Source organism: Cornus florida, unplaced genomic scaffold (assembly GCF_030987335.1).
Source record: "Cornus florida cultivar Cherokee Brave unplaced genomic scaffold, ASM3098733v1 CherokeeBrave_3.0.0_Hap2_Chr05, whole genome shotgun sequence".
Classification (NCBI taxonomy): domain Eukaryota; kingdom Viridiplantae; phylum Streptophyta; class Magnoliopsida; order Cornales; family Cornaceae; genus Cornus; species Cornus florida.
Window position 1 is genome coordinate 21,541,287 of NW_026775575.1, and position 15,959 is coordinate 21,557,245.

Sequence of the window (15,959 nt, forward strand, 5' to 3'; positions counted from 1 at the left end):
GATGGCCTTTGGATAAGCGCTCGGCTGATGAAAGGACGAGCATTCTGCATTGTCTAGATGAACGCTCATTTAGTGAAGGGACGAGCATTCTGCATTGTCTGGATGAGCACTCGTTCAGTGAAGGGACAAGCATTCTGCATTATCTGGATGAGTGTTCGTTCAGTGAAGGGACGAGCATTCTACATGGCTTTAGACAACATATGATGCTAAGGCCTAGAATAACTTGATCTTTAAAAAGCCTTTAAGACTTTCATTTTATTTCTTTTTGGGAATAAAACCTGAAAATACACAAAAACACGAAACTGAAGATAATATATATAAAATGATCAAATAATGGACTTAACTAATGTAATTAAGGCTGCTTGAATATGCAATAGTCGGCGCTTTCGTGAGAGTGACGGTTGCATTTAACATATGCAACAAGCCTTTTAAACCCCTAGGCATCCCTAGATGATGAGTGAAGTCTCGTGAGGGTTTAACAGGAATGTTACCCACAAACATCAAACATGGTGTATGAAGATGCACAAAGCTCATTTGCAAACTTGGAACATATAGAACATTGGAGATGGAATTATTGTGTAGACTACATTGTGTATATGAAGCATTGATATAACAAAATGGCTAATCATCTTTCAACTCTCATGTATTAACATCATAGTCCATATAAATACTTCAATTGTCATATCTATAATAGAAATCATCTCAAGCTTCATTTAAAGTGAACCGGATTCCCAATATGCAGCTTTTGCCCTCTTTTTCCAATTTCAAGAACAGAAGTTTTCAATTCATTGAATTTCCTTTTAAATAAGGTCTCTAAGGCATGATTTTATTCGAAACACATTTTTTTTTTAATGGTTGTGCAATGTCGAAGTCCCTTAAGCTTTCTAACTAACCCATATAGCAAGTGTTAGGACAACAACTCCCAAACTGGATGGCTTTATGGTGCTAAGTGTAAGGACACTCCAAGGGCTTAATAACTCGAGTTAACAAGGCTACGAATTCAAACAAACCATATTTATTTATTTTTATGTTTGTGAATGACCGTGTAATGTCTAAGTCCCTTAAACTTTCTAACTAACCTATGTAGCAAGTGTTAGGCCAACAACTCCCAAACCGAATGGCTTTAGGGTGCTAAGTGTAAGGACATTCCAAGGGCTTAATAACTCGAGTTAGCAAAGCTACAAACTTAAACAAGTCATTTTCATTATTCAACTTTCTTCTTCTTTTTTTATTTTATTTTATTTTTTATAACATGCCAAAGATATCCATTCATTAAGGTCATCAATTCAAATCAATTGAGTCATGGTCAAGGTAAATCGGGTTACATGCCTCACAATTAAGTTTCCGGTGTGCATATGCGAAGTGTGAAGCATAGAAAAGAGTGATACTCGAAGATAATCTAATTGAAGCATTTATACAAACTATTTTGATTCCACATGTTCATTTCAGATTTTTCTCATTTCAAAACTATCATTTACCTCTATACACAGAGTATTCAATACATGCTTCAATCTCCAATAAGTTCCAAGATTACAAAATCATTGCTTCCATTTTTTTATTTGTTATTATTTTTTTTGTAGCAATTTACATGAACAAAATAGCAAATGCAAACAATAATTAATACCAAAATATACCCCCAAACTTGAATGTCACATTGTCCTAAATGTGTGAAGGCAAAGACTGAAAATTTTAACAACAGAGGGTAAAAAGAGCAATAATACCAAGTATGGGAAGAAAAGTTAGTGGCGTGGAGTACATGCCACCATGCGAAATCCAAAAGCAATGCCTCCAAACTTGGAATGAGCAATCTGCAAAGAGAACACTAATAGATATAGATGAAAAATGTGAATACACACCAAAGAAAGAAATAAAAATGAAAAACTAAACATAAGTATGAAGCAAACAGAAGAAACAAAAGAGGGAAGGAAGGACCTGGTAGAAGTCTAGGCAAAGGTAAGTGAAAAAGGAGGTGAGGAAGGGTCTTTAAAAGGGAGAGCCGAACAGGACGAGCGCTTGTTGGTCTGGACAAGTGCTCGTATGACATGAGACGAGCACTCGTTGGGTGGGACGAGTGCTCAAAAATGAGGCAGTAAGTTCTTTCTAATTACGAGCGCTCATGGGTCCGGATGAGTGCTCGTATGACATTGGGTTGGGCTGGGAAGATGCAGTGGCTAGATGGATGAGTGCTCAAAAATGAAGCAGTGACGAATCATGTAATTACGAGCGCTCATTTGATTAAGGGACGAGCGCTCGTCCCTACCTTGGAAAGAAAATATTGAAGCTCGGGAATGCAATACGAGTGCTCATCTGATTAAGGGACGAGCGCTCATCCCTACCTTGGAAAGAAAATATTGAAGCTCGGGAACGCAAACCAAAATCAAACTGAACCCACAAAGCTTGATAAGATAAGAAATAAGAGATTATAAACTTAAAAACATGGTTCTTCCCTTGAATGATAAATTTTACGTCGATAGCTGGACGAACACAATTTTGCATTAGTCCTCGTAAATTAGGTCCGTCAATAGGACTTTCTCCACTTTTCGAGTTGGGACTATGCCATCGATATGAGGTTTGAGCCTTTGGCCATTAACCTTAAAGAGGGATCCATTTGTGGGATCATGAAGTTCAATGGCACTGTGAGGGAAGACAGATGAGATAACATATGGACCATCCCACCGTGAACAGAGTTTACTGGGAAAGAGTCACAACTGAGAATTAAAAAGCCAAACGTTCTGTGTGGGGGCAAAAGACTTATTGACAATGTGTTTGTCATAGAATGCTTGAGTCTTTGCCTTGTAGATTTTGGCACTTTCATACGCATCATTTCGAATTTCCTCAAGCTCATTGAGTTGTAATTTGCAAGTAGAGCCGGCTTGCTTTAGATTAAAGTTGAACCATTTTATGGCCCAAAAAACATGATGCTCTAACTCAACCGGGAGATGACAAGCTTTACCAAAGACAAGTCGATATAGTGACATGCCAATGGGCGTCTTATATGCTGCTCGGTAGGCCCAAAGCGCATCGTTTAGTCGTAATGACCAATCTTTGCGGTCTAGTCGAACCATTTTTTCCAGAATATGCTTGATCTCATGATTAGATACTTCCACTTGACCACTCGTTTGAGGGTGGTAAGGTGTGGGGACCTTATAAGTGACAGAGTACATAAAAAGGATGGATTGGAGATAGCGGTTACAGAAATGAAAACCTCCGTCACTGATGAGGGCTCTAGGTGTACCAAATTGGCTAAAGATGTTCAATTGAACGAACTTGACCATAACTTTATGATCATTGGTTGTGACGGCCCAAGTTTTTTAACCCGGTGCGTTAGTGATGAACCAAAAGTTGATCCAATAACGGATCCGAAATGCAGAAGCAAAAGATAAAGCTAAAGTCTATAGAGATGTAAATCATCCTTAAGACACCCAAGTGACTTTCCATGAAGTTATGAAACTCAAACAGAACGAAAATGGAAACAAAGGTCAAAACGGACAAAATCTATTAACCAAGGGGCAAAATGGTTAATTCACAAATAAAAAGAGAAAATTGACTCTAAACAAGTCAAACAAGGTGAATATAACCTAATCTAGTCATTTCACAATATTCCAAGAGGTTCCAAGAACATTGGCCAAGAATCCCACAAAAATGCCCTTTCCTGGTTAAAGCAAAAACCGACACTACCTCATTAAAACATGAATAACTCCAACTATGATTTCAATATGAGAATTTCATTGGTAACATTGGAAATTTTACTTAAAATCCATGAATTTAGGCTCAAGAATCACCCTATTTGGATTAAAAATTAAGGAGTTACGACCGATTGAAATCGGAACAACAATGCTGAAAAAAAACTGAAGAAGCAGTTGAATGAGGGCTATTTCGGTCGACCGAACTAGAGTTTCGGACGACTGAACTGGGCAAAAACCAACCTAAAAACATATTATTGAAGGGAGGTTGTTTTGGTAGACCAAAATAAACCATCGGTCGACCGAACTGGGCACAAACGGTGAAAATGGCTACTAGAATGAGTGTTTTACTATTCATTAAAGTCCCCAAAAGCCATCGGTTAACCGAAATAGAGTTTCGGATGACTGAAACTCCTCGAATCCTGTTGAAAGCTCTACTAAACATGTGAGATTTGCAAGGGGACCTATAGGATTCATTCCACCCACATGCATAGGTCAAAAACTGATTCTTTTTAAGGGAGATTAAGCATGTGAACATACATGCAAGTGTAAAATGGTATTTTAAACATGCTACAATGCCCTACGGCCTCATTACATTTCATTTACAAAATTTGACATGCCAAACGTCAAAGTTAGGAAAATTACATTTCAAAGACAAGACTTGGAATTAAAAGCATGCACTTGAACTTTAAAGTTTGTGGCCCTTTGCCTCATGTCATACATATCGAATAGGTTCCAAATAGTGTATCCAAGTACATTTTACATATCATAAGGCAAAAATGACATAATTGAACCTAACTAAGTATTACAACATCAAAAGTAAAACTTAAACATGCCAACACTTGCATGTGAACAAGAATACTTTAAAAGAAACTTTAAATCTCCAAACCACCCAAGGTAAGTGCAAATCTCCGAATTTTGAATCCTGTACCTGAACAATACTCCCAGTAACTTTGGGGTGAGTAAACAAGTGTACTCGTAGGAAATGAGCATAGATCGACTCGATTTCTTACAAATTTTTACATTAACATGAAACAATTCAAAAGGGTCATGCCACCTAACGTTTATATCAAATGTGAGACTCAGGGAGCATCTTAAGCTACCTTATAACATTTCTAGCATAAATCACATCATTCATACAATTCAAACAACATAAAAGCATGCTATACAAAGCAACAAGTTATAAATTCTCAAAGCCATCAACTTGAAATCTAAAATACGCAAACAACAAAAGTGGGTCATGCCACCTAACGTCTATGTTCCGAATGAATCTATAATATCATTCCTAAGCTACATTTGAAGAACAAAACACAAATCACAATATCTATGCAATTTAACCAACATAGAAGCATGCTATACAAAACAACAAGGTATAGATTCTCAAAGTTATCAACTTGAAATCTAAAATACAAAAACAACTAAATATAGCAATTTAGTATAATTAGAATTTCTAATACCACACATCAAAACATAGATTATCTAAGTTATCAACTTGAAATCTAAAAGTGTGAAATCAACAAAAGCGGATATACTTAGACATCAGTCGGATCAAACCAATAAGGTTTCCTTTGGGCTACTAACCCATGGGCAACCTACCCAACGTGTGTACTTTTGACTGACAGGACTTTTGTCCCCGTACAAGAGCCGAACCCTAGCCATCAAGCAATGTTCTAAGCGGTTCCAAAATAAATAAGTTAACAACTTATATACGTATTAAATAGTACACAAAATTACCTTCATGCACAAGTAGGTTGGAACCACACAATACATGATCTAAATCCACAACTATTATAGGATGACAATGTCAAATCTTCAAAGTGTGATTCATTACACGCTATAATAACATCACATGTCGAATCTTCAATGTGCGATTCGTTACATGCTATAACAATAAAATTCAATATTGAAAACATAAACTGAAGAATCTAATACAAGTCCAAAATCATGCTTTAAACATACTACCAATGTCAACACATGATTAAATCATCAACGCAATAGATATGGAAATTAATTACATAACCTAATTAATTTTTCTAAGTTTCAAATCTCAATGAATGATCACTAATTAATACATGTTAAACAACATAGCATGATCATTACACATTCAATCAAAATCTCAATTAGGCCAATAGAACAGCAAGGTATAATTTAATTAAACCATGATAATTAAATCTCTAATTTCTAAAGCAACTCTAAATGGTCCCAAATTAATATATGCTAGTAAACAAGTCCTAGTCATTTCAAATATCAAGTTAAAAACTCAATTAAGCTAATGGAACCTTTAAATAGATTTTAATTAATTCTTTAAATTAAAATCTCTAGATTTTCAAACTCATCCAAATGCTCTCAAATTAAAGTATGTTAAAGAATATGCCAAGACTTAATTTAAAAGCATATCATAAGTTAATTTCATGCAAGGTACGTCCATGAGAATTAAACTTCCACAAAAGATAATTATTAAATAAAAAGTGCAATTCTTATTCAAATAATCCAAATTTAATGTATGTTAACAAACATATCAAAGCCTAATTTTCTAGTATGCCACAATTTAATTCTAAGTTATATATCATCATGTGAATTAAATCTTAGGCATAGAAAATAATTAAATTAAATTCTAGATTATGAACAAAAGCATGCATACAAGTTGTATAAACATCAATAGCATGCAAGACAACAAAGATATGAAACTATAACATCCCCTACCTCCATTTGAGATGAAATCTCAAATCCCCACCGAAAGAAAAGTGCTCTGAATCCTACGAAACTTCTAGGTTTTGTCGGGGACAACAAGGTGATCATTAAACAACAAGGAGGTAGCATGAAAAACCTAACTTGGCTTCAAACCCAAACTCAAAAAATGGACAGAAATGGGTTCTAATAAGGGGGAAAGATGTGCGTAGTCGAGGCGAGCATAAAACACTACGGCACTACGACTTTTTACTAAAGGGAAGTGGCTGGAAAAGAAGAGAGAAGCGTGGCAGCCCCTTGCCTGCCATGGCTGCTGGCCAAGAGAGAGGAGAGAGAGAGAGAGAAAAATTTAACTTTTCTCTTTAGACCTCCTATTTATAGAAAAACCCTAAAAGTGCCTCGAAAGGGTCCCTCTAGGTCCGGAAAAGTGGAATTTAAGCCGATGCACTCAAATAGCAAAACTCTGTGAACAAAAAAGAACCAAAATGAGAAAATATGAACAACGGAAGAAACAGCGTCAAATCGAGTCCCGAGCAGAGAGATATGGCCCAAACAAGTTTGGCGGCAACCGGGGTCAAAAACCTTGAAACTGGAGAAAAACCACTCGAAGGAAATTCTATGAGTACACGACTCGACGAAAAGTGAAAATGAATCCTGTATGAGAATCCAGGCTCAAAACAAGGCATTTAGCAATAACTTTCATTAATTACACAATGGCCCCTCCAAAAAGTAAAAACTGCACTAATGACCCAGAATGAAAATATCTTCCAAAAATATTTTCTTAAAAACCCCTGAAATAAAATATCTTCAAAAGATATTTATGAAAAACACCCCAATAAAAGAAAAGATTTCTGAAGAACTATGCATCCATGTCCCTATGGACACCGGGAGCAACCAGAGTACTTTACTGCAAAAGTAAAGATACGTATTTCGTGAAAACCACTTAAAATAAAGATACGTGAAGTGAAAAACCAACTCTAAACACAAAAAATGTGGTTATGCCAACAAAGTGACAAACGGGGAAAAGATGAAATAGGGAAAAGGACGAAAAGTGAATAGTATCGAAAAATGAAAACGTGAAAATGACGCGGTCCTCAAAGGAAGTTGTCAATCCAATGAAAAGAGTCTCGGAAATCATTCCAGAGCACTCGAGATGACACTAAGTGATGAGAAATTGAACTCAGAAAGGAAAAGATCAACGGAAAAAAATATCCGTGAAAATCTGAGAAAAAAGAAAGGAAGAAAAATGACCAGGTCATTACAACCTACCCTCCTTAAAGAGATTTCGTCCCCAAAATCAGGAACAGACAAAAGAGAGCCGAACAAGATCAAAACAAGATCAAACCAAAGGACATACCATAAGGTGCGAAAAGACAACTTCAAAAGCCTGAAGGTCATCTGAAGGAACACGAAAACCAAGAACTGAATGACACTCCCCAAATGAATCGGCATATCAACTCAAAGTCAATCACCGAAAGAATCCCAAGACAATGACAAGTTAAATCATGATAGATAGCTAAGACTGATATGGTAGTAAGAACGATGATCAAAACCCACCCACATCTACTCGTTAGTAAGGTAGCATGAGAGTATAAGGTACTAGTTCGTAACAGCCCTCAACAAATCAACTCAGAAAGAAACTTTTTGATACAAATGACATTAATGTCGAGAATGATCATTACCAAAAGCACTATGGGAACCAGGCATCCGCGAGAGTTGGGGTAGCTAATCCCAAAACTCTAACAATAATGTCATTGACACCGTTACGCTTAAGACCTTAAATCCCTAATGCTGGCGTACTAACAACTCCCACATCTGAAAGTGCTACAACAACCACACTAATCCCGAATCCTCAGCCTAGCAAGTCTGTGCCCTCAAGCCAATGGATTGGACCCACAAAACTAAAAACCTAAGCACAGATTTGTAGTAGACCTACCATAAGGCTACATACAGAAGACAAAATGCTAGGTCAAAATCCCTATAGTGGACAACTAAAATCCTCAAAACACAAGTCTACCGCGTAGCTCACACATCTCTATCCCATTAACCAAGGTCATAAAACCCCAACACAAGTGCAAGAAAGATGAAACAGTATAAACCAAATACTCGCATAGTAGATAATTACCAAATTAAATGACATAAATCAAATAGTACCTTAGCACCTAGCACACAATACGCATAAGGTAAATTAAACATGTCACATAGGGGTCAAACAAACGATAACACGCTATACGCCACTAATGGCACTAGCATGTTAAACAGATACAGTATAAGTAAACGTATCATCTACATCCTCATATAACTACCACATAGTCATATACCCTAAACATGTTTCTAAGTCATACCCGAAAATAATGGGGCTCATAAACATGTAAAAGTGATCATACAAATGGCAAGTTCGTAAAATCAAAAGAATAAATGGAAAGCCTCTCAAAAGACACCATGCAGAGAACACAACACAAAACTTAGATGAGTCCAATCTCTCACTACGAGAAAAGGAACCATCCCCCAAACCAAGATGCCAACGAGCTCGATAGGAACTCTACAGAATTCTACCAGAACCCTAACACAATACCCCAAGTCTTCAAGACAAGGGAGAATAATTAATTGCACCAACGCAATTAACTACACAAAACCACTTACATCCCAACCGTAGCTCGTAAGAGCTGTCTAAGACAATACAAGAAGGATCCTAGGTCAACACACCTATCCAAATCCTGAAACCATCACCCTAAGAAAACAAGACATGAGAACCTTGCCCCATGGCTCACAAGGTAACTCCCCACTCTCAAAGGAAGGATTCGAGTCAATCCTGACTCATCGTCTCATGACGCTAGAAACAGAGACCTCAATGACATCATGATGCCAAGACCACTAGGAAGTCCTAAAAGATGACACCGACACCTCTAACACCACCATGACTACATCATGAAAAGACAAAAGAAAATGCGATGAAATAGTGCATATGTGGCCTACGTCTCATCTCACCAGACGGAGACTACAACCCTACGCTCATATAAGCCCTAACAAGAAGACTCTCTGTGAGTTAAGACTATGACGCTATATGCATGAAAAGGAAACTAGATCAATAATAACACGAGTTATTATGATCGAATGCAACTCGCTCAATGAATGCATCAAATAAGTAGAACGTCAATGTATGCAACATACAATCATGAAAAAGCAGATAAGCATATACAACATGCTAAACAGGTAATGAAAACTTCTAGGTACTTAAACACATAAACACGTATCAACTAGGATGCTTTTAAACACATAAGCATATAAGTACAGAAAACATGTCATCACACCGAGCATATTATCAAAAGACACGTAAACATGTCATCAAAAAGCATGTGAACATATCAAAGCAAATCAAAAAAAGCATAAAATGCACCCAAAACCCGTCGTCCAAGGTATTCAAACCTAAGCGCTTTGATACCACTTGTGACGGCCCAAGTTTTTCAACTCGGTGCGTCAGTGATGAACCGAAAGTTGATCCGATAACGGATCCAAAATGCGGAAGCAAAAGATAAAGCTAAAGTCTATAGAGATATAAATCATCCCTAAGACACCCAAGTGACTTTCCATGAAGTTATGAAACTCAAAGAGAACGAAAACAGAAACAAAGGTCAAAATAGATAAAATCTATTAACCAAGGGGCAAAATGGTCAATTCATAAATAAAAAGAGAAACTTGACTCTAAATAAGTCAAACAAGGTGAATACAACCTAATTTAGTCATTTCACAACATTCCAAGAGGTTCCAAGAACATTAGCCAAGAATCCCACAAAAATGCCCTTTCTCGGTTAAAGTGAAAACCGACCCTACCTCACTAAAACATGGATAACTCCCACTATCATTTGAATCTAAGAATGACATTGGTATCATTGGAAATCTGACTCAAAATATATGAATTTAGGCTTAAGAATCACCCCATTTGGATTAAAAATGAAGGAGTTATGACTAATTGAAGTCGGAATAACAGTGCTAAAACAAAATAGAAGAAGCAATTGAATGAAGCCTATTTCGGTCAACCGAACTGGAGTTTCGGACTACCAAACTGGGCAAAAACCAACCTAGAAAAATATTTTTGAAGGGAGGTTGTTTTGGTAGACCGAAATAAACCGTCGGTCAACCGAACTATTCACAAACAGTGAAAATGGTTACTAGAATAAGTGCTTTACTGTTCATTGAATCTAACTAAGTATTACAACGTCCAAAGTAAAACTTAAACATGCCAACACTTGCATATGAACAAGAATACTTTAAAACAAACTTCAAATCTCCAAACCACCCAAGGCAAGTGCAAATCTCCGAATTTTGAATCCTATACCTGAACAATACTCCCAGTTTGGGGTGAGTAAACAAGTGTACTCGTAGGAAATGAGCATGCATCGACTCGATTTCTTACAAATTTTTACATTAACATGAAACAATTCAAAAAGGTCATGCCACCTAACGTTTATGCCAAAGGTGAGACTCAGGGAGTATCTTAAACTACCTTATAACATTTCTAACATAAATCACGTCATTCATGCAATTCAAACAATATAGAAGCATGCTATACAAAGCAACAAGTTATAAATTCTCAAAGCCATCAACTTGAAATCTAAAATACGAAAACGACAAAAGTGGGTCATGCCACCTAACGTCTATGTTCCAAATGAATTTATAGGATTATTTCTAAGCTACATTTGAACAACAAAACATAAATCACAATATCTATGCAATTTAACTAACATAGAAGCATGTTATACAAAGCAACAAGGTATAGATTCTTAAAGTTATCAACTTGAAATCTAAAATACGAAAACAAATAAATATAGCAATTTAGTATAATTAGAATTTCTAATACCACACATCAAAACATAGATTATCTAAGTTATTAACTTGAAATCTAAAAGTGTGAAATCAACAAAATCGGATATACTTGGACATCAGTCGGATCAGACCGATTTCAGGGTTTCCTTTGGGCTACTAACCCATGGGCAACCTACCCAACGTGCGTACTTTTGACTTAGAGGACTCTTGTCCCCATACTAGAGCCGAACCCTAGCTATCAAGCAATGTCCCAAGCAGTTCCAAAATAATTAATTTAACAACTTATATACATATTAAATAGTACACGAAACTACCTTCATGCACAAGTAGGTTGGAACCACACAATACATGATCTAAATCCACAACTATTATAGGATGACAATGGCGAATCTTCAAAGTGCGATTCGTTACACGCTATAATAACATCACATGTCGAATCTTCAGTGTGCGATTCGTCACACACTATAATAATATCATTCAGTATTGAAAACATAAACTGAAAAATCTAAAACAGGTCCAAAATCATGCTTTAAACATACGACCAATGTCAACACATGATTAAATTATCAACGCAATAAAAATGAAAATTAATTAGATAACCTAATCAATTTCTTTAAGTTTCGAATCTCAAATAATGATCCCTAATTAATACATGTTAAACAACATAGCATGGTCATTACATACATTCATTCAAAATCTCAATTAGGCCAATGGAACAACAAGGTAGAATTTAATTAAATCATGATAATTAAATCTCTAACTTCTAAAGCAACTCTAAATGGTCCCAATTTAATATATGCTAGTCAACAAGGCCTAGTCATTCCAAATATCAAGTTAAAAACTCAATTAAGCTAATGGAACTTTTAAATAGATTTTAATTAATTCTTTAAATTAAAATCTCTAGAATTTCAAACTCATCCAAATGCTTTCAAATTAAAGTATATTAAAGAATATGCCAAGACTTAATTTAAAAGCATATCACAAGTTAATTTCATGCAAGGTACGTCCATGAGAATTAAACTTTCACAAAACATAATTATTAAATAAAAAGTGCAATTCTTATTCAAATAATCTAAATTTAATATATGTTAACAAATATATCAAAGCCTAATTTTCTAGCATGCCAAAATTTAATTCTAAGTTATATATCATCATGTGAATTAAATCTTAAGCATAGAAAATAACTAAATTAAATTCTAGATTATGAACAAAAGCTTGCATACAAGTTGTATAAGCAACAATAGCATGCAAGACAACAAATATATGAGACCATAACATCCCTTACCTCCATTTGAGATGGAATCTCAAATCCCCACCGAAAGAAAAGTGCTCCGAATCCTACGAAACTTCTAGGTTTTGTCGGGGACAACAAGGTGATCATTAAACACCAAGGAGGTAGCATGAAAAACCTAACTTGGCTTCAAACCCAAACTCAAAAGATGGACAGAAATGGGTTCTAATAAGGGGAAAAGATGCGCGTAGTCAAGGCGAGCATAAAACACAAAGGCCCTATGACTTTTTACTAAAGGGAAGTGGCCGAAAAAGAAGAGAGAAGGGTGGCAGCCCCTTAGCTGCCATGGCTGACGGCCAAGCGAGAGGAGAAAGAGAAAAATCTGACTTTTTCTCTTAAGACCTCCTATTTATAGAAAAACCCTAAAAGTGCTCCGATAGGGTCCCGCCGATTCCGAAAAAGTGGAATTTGAGCAGACGCGCTCAAACGGAAAAACTCTGTGAATGAAAAAGATCTGAAATGAGAAACTATGAACAATGTAAGAAATGGTGTTGAAAATCAAGTCCCGAGCAGAGCGATATGTCCAAACAAGTTTGGCGGCAACTGGGATCAAAAACCCTGAAACTGGAGAAAAATAACTCGAAAGAATTTCTATGAGTACACGAGTCGACGAAAAGTGAAAATGAATCCCGTATGAGGATCCAGGCTTAAAACAAGGTATTTAGCAATAACTTTCATTAATTACACAATGGCCCCTCCAAAAAGTGAAAACTACACTAATGACCTAGAATGAAAATATCTTCCAAAAATATTTTCTTAAAAACCCCTGAAATAAAATATCTTCAAAAGATATTTATGAAAAATGCTGTAAGAAAAGAAAAGATTTCTGAAGAACTATGCATCCATGCCCTTATGGACACCAGAAGCAACTAGAGTACTTTACTACGAAAGTAAAGATACGTATTTCGTGGAAACCACTTAGAATGAAGATACGTGAAGTCAAAAACCAACTCCGAACACAAAAAGTGTGGTTATGCCAACAAAGTGACAAACGTGGAAAAGACGAGATAGGGAAAAGGACGAAAAATGAATAGTGTCGAAAAATGAAAATGTGAAAATGATGATGTCCTCAAAAAAAGTTGTCAATCCAAGGAAAAGAGTCTCGAAAATCATTCCAGAGCACTCGAGATGACACTAAGTGACGAGAAATTGAACTTAGAAAGGAAAAGATTGACGGAAAAAATTATCCATGAAAATCTGAGAAAAAGGAAAGGAAGGAAAATGACCGAGTCATTACATTAGTTTTGGTAGCCTTGGCCATTTAAACACGTAATCCACCACTACAAGAATATACTCATAGCCATAGGAGGATGGAAACGGTCCCATGAAATCAATTCCTCACGCATCAAAATTTTCGATGATTAAGATGGGGGTCGGGGCATCATTGTAATGACCCAATCATTTTCATTCCTTTCCCTTTTCTCAGATTTTCACGAATATTTTTGTTTTTGTTGATCTTTTCCTTTCTGAGTTCAGTTTCTCATCACTTAGTGTCATCTTGAGTGCTCGGGGATGGTTTTCGAGACCCTTTTATTTGGATTGACAACTTCCTTTGAGGGCCGAGTCATTTCCACATTTTTCGTTTTTTGACACTATTCATTTTTCGTCATTTTCCCTATTTCGTCTTTTCCCCGTTTGCCACTTTGTTTGCAAAACCACACTTCTTGCATTCGGAGCTGGTTTTTGACTTTATGTATCTTCATTCTAAGTGGTTTCCACGAAATACGTATCTTTACTTTTGTAAGAAAGTACTCTGATTGCTCCCGGTGTCTTTAGGGGCATGGATGTATAGTTTTTCAGAATCTTTTTCTTTTCTTGGAGTGTTTTTCATAAATATCTTTTGAAGATATTTTATTTCAGGGGTTTTTAAGAAAATATTTTTAGAAGATATTTTCATTCTGGGCTATTAGTGCAGTTTTCACTTTTTGGAAGGGCCATTATGCAATTAGTGAAAGTTATTGCTAAATGCCTTGTTTTGAGCCTGGATCCTCTTACGGGATTCATTTTCACTTTTCATTGAGTCGTGTACTCATAGAATTTCCTCCTGGTCGTTGTTTTCTAGTTTTAACGTTTCTGGCCCCGGTTGCCACTGAACTTGTTTGAGGCATAACTTTCTGCTCGGGACTCAGTTTTTGATATTATTTCTTTTGTTGTTCATCTTTTCTCATTTTGAATCTTTTTTGTTCACAGAGTTTTGCCATTTGATCACGTCTGCTCAAATTTCACTTTTTCTGACCTGGCGGGGCCCGTTCGGGCTACTTTTTGAGATTTCTATAAAAGGGGGATGAGATATTTCATTTTTCATCTTCCCCACTCTCCTTGCACGACCAGTAGCTCCCATGGCTGCCCATGGGAGGCTGCCACCTTCTCTTTCCTCTTTTGAGCTTCATTCCTTTGTCAAAACATAGTAGGGCCTTTGTGTTTATTGCTCGTCTTGGCGATACAAATCTTTCACCCTTATTAGAACCTATTTCTGACTAAATTTTGAGTTTGGGTTTGAAGTCAAGTTGTGATTTTGATGGGGCTTCTTGGGGGTTTATGTAGATCGTGTTGTCCTCGACAAAACCCTTCGGTATTGTCAAATTCGGAACACTTTTTTTTCGGTGGGCTTTTGAGATTTTATCTCAAATTGAGGTAGGGGATATTTTAGGATTTTATATGTGTTGTATGGAGTGTTTTCCATGATTATACAACTTGTATGCATGCTTTTGTTTAAGTCCTAGAATTTAATTTAATTAATTTCTATGGCTAGGATTTAATTCTCATGATGATGCATAACTTAGAAATGTAGTGTAGTTGCTATAAATTCATAGATAGGTGGACAATCTACTCTTGTTGCTTGGTGTTCCATACTTACGAATGCATTAGGTGTGTATGTTTTTAGACAGTTGTGTGTGCATAAATTATGGTTTCATTGAATGGATTTTGGTCTCATTTGATAGGTTGTGCTTTCCATTTGATTTGGCTTTACAATCTATGCTTATTTGTCATCCATGCCTAGTTTTAATTAATGTCACACACACACACACACAAGTTACAAGTCAATTTCCCCATTAATGTACAATTGTTAGTGTCTAGTGAAGTCAAGCTTAGTGGTGAGCTCTAGTACCCCAAGTCCTCCCCTCTATATCTTTCTCTACTTTATTAATCATTGAATTTTGTTTACTTTAATTTCATTTGCATAATAGTTTAATCAATCAATTCAACCAATCTTTGATCACTCGACCTACTAACCCTATATATTGTTTCCATTTCAAAGGCACCCACAATCCCTTAAGACGATCCCTACTCACCCTAGCTATATTTTTAGTTAGAGGTAGTAGTGGCTTTTATAAATTTAAAACTTGGCCACATTGCACACTCACACTCTTAGTTCAACATCTTTGTAAACAATTTGGTGCATCGGTATGGCACACACCACAGTGCATTGCATTGCCCAAAGGGCATGCGTCTGTAGGCAAATGTTCCAAAGG